Genomic DNA, 7,599 nt, shown 5'->3' on the forward strand with positions numbered 1-7,599 from the left:
ACACTTTTGTCTATTGCCTAAGTACATAATTTATTTTCCTTGTGATTTGTTAAATTTACATATTGCATGTTAGGCTGCATCTACCTTCTGAACAAAAATCACCTTGATGTGGAAGTTAATAGATTATGAAATACTGAGTATGAAGTTATATCTTCAATACTTGTTCCATGTAATTGGAAAAAAATAGCATGTATCCTCATGATATGAATATTTTTCATCTTTTGAGGTTATCCATTTTAAACACATCTGTATCACTGCATATATCAAATGTAGCGATTAAGATTTATTTAAGATTAAGATATTTTATTCCCTAAATGGTTCAATCATTCAAAAACTATATGTTCTATTGTACATAATAACTGCAAGATTGGATAATGATTATCTATGAAAACTTGGCTACTCCCAACAATGCAATTATCTGGGACAATCCTGAAAGCCATGATGGGAAATGCTATCCACTTCCAGAGAAAGAACTGTTGGAGTCATCTTTCATATCAGTATATTATTGGTTTTATTTTGGGATTTTGATCATGTATAAGTGTGCTCTTACAACAAAATGACAAATATGGAAATGTGTTTTGCATGACAACAAAAAAGGAAATTCTTATTAAGTTATCTACCAAGGGTCAATTTTTTGCTTTTTGCCAAGTCATTTAACTTGTAAGTGCCTCGGTTTCTTCATTTTTAATCAAATATTGATTAGAATTCAGAGGTGTCAAACTCATTGCCAACAAGTCTCCTGAGGTCAAACAGATTTTTTTTAAATGAACAAAAATTCAGTATAATATAGGTACTGTTAGTTTGTGGATTTATGAATCAATATGCAGTTAGAAGATATCTATTTCTATTTTAATTTGACATTATTGGATTAGATAATCTGTAAGCCTCCTTCTACTTTATAGGATATTATGATTCCTTCCCCCTCCCATAAATAGGGCCTCTGTTATTTTTTCCAGATTACATTTTGATACAACTTTTAATAATCATTTTCTGATATTGTAAGATCCAGGTGCTCTCCCTTCATTCCACTCCTCCTCCCCAGAAGGCAAATAATACATGTGTTATGATACAACATAAATTTCCATGTTCATCATATTGCAAAAGCCTCCATTTATCTCAAAAAAAAAAACCAACTCAGAAAACATCAGCTGCCTACATTTATAATTTTTAAGGAATTGGATTGTTTAACTCCTAAGGACTCATCCACTCAGGAATATTATAAAATGGAAATTATCTAAAATTCCACCAAATTTTTGATTTAACAAATTGATGTTATCAATTAATTGATACATATTTTATTTATATTATTTTGAGTTTTTTAAGGGATTCAGGGTTTTAATTGTTTAATTCAGTGACAAAGGCATTTAGAGGTAAAATAATTTTCCTTTTTAAAATTGAAAATATTCAACTTAAAGAGAGGCCTAGTTCCTATTCAGTTTTCTTGAAATTTTCAGCTCCATATGACAACTCTGATATGCAATATCTCCATTCTAACCCACCTGGAAGTTTGCCAAGGGATGATAAAGATAATTACTATTCTATACTTTTTATAATTATATTTTTCTGCTTTGTATTTGGCTTCTTATTTTTTAGTTCAATCCATCAATGTGTTTAGCCATCTATCCAGAAGGAAGCACAACAAAGAATTATGGAAATAAAATGTTCTTTCTGAGAGCCATCCAAAAGAATGTGTTTATAGCATATAATTAATCTTTTCTGAAGTATATTACTAATATGAGACAATTTTCACTCTATCTATAACTGTTCCAGTGGCTACTTAAGTCTATTTAAAATCTATTGTCATTTTCCATCACTTGAAAAAAGATTAATTATGCTACTAACCTTCATGTACTTTAAGACATTTAAGAATTTTTTTTATTAGTATTCCACTCTTTAACCAAAGATTCTGTTTTAAGAATTACATGACACGTAAGTCAAATCAACAAAATTCACTGAGCACTTATCATGGGAAAAGTATCATGTTAAGGCCTGAAGAAGAATTTAGTCTGCCCTCAATGTCTTAATCTAAATACAGCAATTGGTAAATGACTATTCAATACAGCAATAAAAGTGGTTAATTTACCCAAATGAATTTTATAGAAAGTAAGGGTAGATAGTGTGGAGGAGGCATGTATGCAAGAGAGAATTTGCATGCATGCAAGACAGTAAGCTGAGGACAGAAGAGCTGTCAGTCAAGTGACAATTCCATTGGAATATTCCCTGAAAAGACAATTGGAGCCAAGCCAGGCTGAACTAGGCTGAGAAGCTTCTGAACTGGACCCCTTTTTGGCTTCTGGAGCTGGGGAAGGGGCTGGTTAACTAAGTTTGGCTGCTTGTGGCTGATGGTGAAGACCCTGAAGCTTTTGCTGACTGACTGAGGTTACCTGGCTGGTTAGAAGTAAAGAAAACATATAGTTGTCCTCGTACCTCCCTGACTAACTTTGTGTCATAGTTGTGACAGAACTGCCGTTTCCCCAATATCTTCCATAAAGTTATAGTTAAGTTTCTATCAGTCCTGGTCTTTTCAAGGAATTGCCTTTGCTCATGGGGGCTGAACAATTCTGAAAGGAGAAACTCTACATCCTCGAAATCAGGGTCAAAGATTTTATTACAAGTATCTCTCTATTACAATAGCTAGAGAGTAAAGGGGGAAATTTTAATACAGTGAAATGATTTCAGTAAAAGAGTGGAGATGAGTACATACACATCAGTCTCTGAGAAATGAGTCAACTAATACTGCATGAGCAAAAGCATAGTTGTGGGAGGTCAGAAGAAGATAAGCCTGGAAAAAAAAAAAGTAGGTTAAAGAAGGATTGTAAAGACTCACAATATTTGAATAAGGAATTTGGTTTTTTTCCTACAACCACCAGGCAGGCTTTGGAAGTTTCCTAGAAGGAAGAATAGAAAAGAAAGAGAGAGAGGGAGAGGGAGAGGGAGAAAGAGAGAACAAAAGGGAGAGGGGAAGAAAGGGAGAGAGAAAGAGAGAAAAGAGAGAGAGAAAGAAAGAGAGAGAAAAGAGAGAGAGAAAAGAGAGAGAGAAAGAGAGAGAGAGAAAGAAAGAAAGAAAGAAAGAAAGAAAGAAAGAAAGAAAGAAAGAAAGAAAGAAAGAAAGAAAGAAAGAAAGAAAGAAAGAAAGAAAGAAAGAGAGAGAGAGAGACAGAGAGAGAAAAAAAAAAGAAAAAAGAGAGGGAAAGAAAGAGGGGAAGAGAGAAAGAGAGAAAGAAAGAAAGGAAGGAAGAAAGAAAGAAAGATAATGAAAGAGAGAAAAAGAAAGAGAGGAAGAGAGAGAGAAAGAGAGAGAGAAAGAAAAAAGAGAGGGAAAGAATGAGGGGAATAGAGAAAGAAAGAAAGAAAGAAAGAAAGAAAGAAAGAAAGAAAGAAAGAAAGAAAGAAAGAAAGAAAGAAAGAAAGAAAGAAAGAAAGAAAGAAAGAAAGAAAGAAAGAAAGAAAGAAAGAAAGAAAGAAAGAAAGAAAAAGAAAGAAAGGAAGAAAGGAAGAAAGGAATGAAGGAAGAAAGGAATGAAGGAAGGAAGGAAGGAAGGAAGGAAGGAAGGAAGGAAGGAAGGAAGGAAGGAAGGAAGGAAGGAAGGAAGGATATAGAGAGAAGAAAAATAGAAATGAGGGAAGAGAGATAGGGAAAAAGAAAAAATGATTAAAGAAAATAGGTGTTTCATCAATTATGGCAACATATAAGATGAAAATTTCTTAAGAAAATGAAATATTTCCATTTTCAAATATTTCTTGTAATTAGATGATCCAAATATATGACCAAACAAGTTTTTTAGGAATTTAAATCTTTACATGGGAAATGCAGGAGAGATTGGAAAGGAAGAGACAAGAGAATGAAATACCAATAAGAATTCATAATAGCAGTCCAAATGGCAGGTGGTGAATTCCCGTAGTGTTCTGGTAGCAGAAGAAATGGAAAAGAAGAACTCAAAGTGAATACAAAGGAAGGAAACTTTATTTTTTACACTTTAAAAAAATGCTTTCTCCAAACCAGTTCTAATTTCTTACCATTCCTCTTATATTAGGGAGACACTCTGGGGTAATTTAATGATTATAAGTATTGGTACTTATATAGGTGATGTAAATGTGCTCATTTGGGCCACTAATTGAAAAGAATCAGAATGTACATCTCTCATGTTTGAGGAGTTTTAAACAAGAGGAATTGACTTGCTTTGTTTCTCCCACTCATTTAAGTTTCTGCATGTGATAGAAAATATCTCTGTGTGATTGTTTAATGACTAGGGAGAGAAAACAATACAGATTTGTGTCCAAAAGAGGCTTACTGTATTTTATTCTTTACAATTGGCTGGAGATCAGGAATGGGAGTGCTGTTGTCCTTCAATTCTATTTGTAATGTAATTGATGTGATTGTGTGATAATATACCTCCCTGTCTTCTTTCCATTTTTTTTTGTATAGAAAAAATTCCATCAATGACATGATTTTCAAATGATCCCTCCTATTCAGGGGATCCACGATGATGATTGTTTGGGTACAAGATGTCATCTACTCCCTCTGCTTCTAGATCTAAGATTTAAAATTTTGTGTCCAGTAATTTGTTTATGGGAATGTGAGTATGGAACTAATTTTCTCAAATAAGAGTTACCTCATTTATTCCAGGTTGTCTAAAAAGGGGGTTTTAAAAGAACTTATCCAAGATCCCAGGCACTATGGAACTACTGAAGCCATATCTATGTAGTTATAGTTGGGGAAATAAGAGACACTTCAATTGGTTTCCCAGAATAAGAGCAAAAGAAAGCAATGAACAATTAATATAATATATAAATATTTAATATATAATGTAATAATATAAATATATAGGATAATACACAATTGCCATGGAAAATGTGTCCTCCCAGAGAGTTCTGCCTTTTAAATTGCCTAATTATTTCCAGGAGGACCTTGGATTCATCTCTCAAATGAAGATCAAAGGTCATATAGAAATATAATGGCTTTTCCCTTTAAGATTCTTTATACTCCATGAATGTTAACCTGGATTCTGAAAGAGAATGAACATGCAATACACAAATATCCTGGCAAGGAAAGAAAGGCCTCAATTATTAATACTGCTATATATAATGGGTATGTATAGACAGATATTTTCTAGCAAGGAATATCATTTCATTTTCATTACGCAGAGGAAGGAGCATTTGCTGCTTGAAAATTCTAAGAAATAAATCCTTTTGCACATAATAAGGAGGGTCATGAAAATAAAAATTAAAAAAATTAAAAAAAAACAAGAGACTAGGAAATGAATAGTGACCATCATAGATTAAAGTGCCCTACAGAAAAGTGAAAACAAGAGATCCATGATGCATATCCATACATACATATATATATGAGAGAGAGAGAAAGAGAGAGAAAGAGAGAGAGAGAGAGAGAGAGAGAGAGAGAGAGAGAGAGAGAGAGAGAGAGAGAGAGAGAGAGAGAGAGAGGAGTTGTGATCATTCTAAGTAGAATCCTTAGCCAGAGCATTATGTGCATGATTCATATGCAACTTATCAACAATCTTTTCATGCTTTTCTTCTTTTCCTAATTAAGGGACTTGTATGTTTTAGCTTCCTGAGGGCACAAGAGTGGCACTGTCCCTATTAAATTTCATACTGTTGCATGTGACATTCATTCTCAATTATTTTTAGACCACTCCTTTCCATATGCGAGCATATCATATCTATCACAGTTGGCATTCCCTAAAGTATGACTATTAGGAGTCCTGTGAAATATCTTGTAAAGCAGAAATCTTTCATCACACAGTTGAATTTTTTCAGCTAAAGGATCTTTCTAGAAAGAGAACAATGAAATATGTGAATGGCACAAAACAAATTCAACACTTAACTGAAAAAGAACTAATTAAAGTTAGGGAGATCAGCCCAATCCCATTTCATTTGATCAAGGTCAGATTTTTTGAGTGAACCTCAGATTAGGAGAAGCAAATCAACATAATAGTTAATCTCTTAAAATCAAAACATATCAAGAAGGTTCTTTCTCCCTATAAAATTGCAAAATACTCTGAAACTATCTGTCAAAGACCAATCACTGATATTCATTTGGTAGAAGGAATTTTCTTGGGAAGAAATTGCTTCTACCAATGAAATCACAGGTATATTTCTGTCTGCTTCACTTTCCTACTCCCTTAAATAGTTTAATATTTAGATTTACAAAGCCAGATGCACAAGTATAATGTGAAAGAGAATTGTTAGAGAAATGATTAGAAAATTTTACAAGTATATCTGGGGTTTAGGATGGATTGCAAGTTCAATCTGAATTAGCAGTGTGATATGGCAGTCATGGAGTTTGACATAAAACTTGGACTTCATCAGGAAGAGCAAAGTGTCCAAAATCAAGGCAGTGATAGTATCATTGGTGAGACCTTAAATGCAGTATTGTTTTAGTCCAGACCAGGAAAGTACAATCAAAATAGTGAATATCATGCCCGTGAAAATCAATTTAATGGACTGAGGATGTTTAGTTTGAAGAAGTAAAGACTCAGACAGCAACATGGCAGTGTTTTCTTCAAATATTTGAAAGTTTGTCATGTGGTTGGGGGGGGGGTAGACATTTTTTTTTTCTACTAACCCAAGAGAGCAGAACTAGCAAAGATATGTAGAAGTTACAGAAAAGTAGATGTAGACTTGAAGTAAGGAGAGGTTATAACAAAAAAAAAAAAAGCCATGAAAAGGGGAATTGGTCTACATCTGGCAGAAAGGATCTTCCATCTCCTTGAAGGTCTTCAAGCAAAGGCAGGAGAACTTTTTAAATATATTGTAGAAAGCATTTTTGCTCAAGTGAGTGAATATTGGACCAAACCTCTGGGGTCCCTTCTAAATCTGTGATTCTATGATTTATAGGATTATTTCTAGGAAACAATAAATCCTCTTTCTTTGGGGACTTATGAAGGACAACCATTATTACAATGATAAAGAAATTTAGCAAATGTCTTCATTTTATACCTTTCTTGACATTAATAATATTCTTTAATGTAATTATTATTCTATATTACTTCCTTCTTTTGCTTTTTTTTGGTAAACTTTTCAATAAGTATCCTCCAGGCATGAATAATAATAGTAGTAGCAATAGCACTAGGTGCAGCAAAAACTAACATTTATCTTATAATTTGCAAAGTGCTTTACAAATACTAATTTATTTAATCCTACCAACAACCCTGTGAAATAGGTACTGTGATTATTCTCATTTTACAAATGAAGAAACTGAGGCAGATAGCAATTAAGTGACCTTGCCGGCATCACCTAGCTAGGAAGTACCTGAGGCTGGATATGAATTCTAAGTTTTTTTTTACTCAAAGTTTAGCACTCTTTCCCCTACACCAATTAACTGCCTAAATGGAATTTACATAGGATATACATGGTCACTGATTAGTTCTGCTAATGATATTCTGGCCTAAAATGTTTTTAGTTTTAGAACTAAACTTTCAGGCATCAAGTCAGGGGACAGAACTAAAATAAGTTGTACTTTGTTGGCACATTATAAAATCAAAAGAATATGCAATCATAACTTCAGGTTTTTTTTTTTCAAATTTATAAACAGATGACAAATCACCATTGGACCCAATTAAGCCTTGCAATTAGTTATTG

This window comes from Monodelphis domestica, chromosome 8 (assembly GCF_027887165.1).
Source record: "Monodelphis domestica isolate mMonDom1 chromosome 8, mMonDom1.pri, whole genome shotgun sequence".
In the NCBI taxonomy this organism is placed as follows: domain Eukaryota; kingdom Metazoa; phylum Chordata; class Mammalia; order Didelphimorphia; family Didelphidae; genus Monodelphis; species Monodelphis domestica.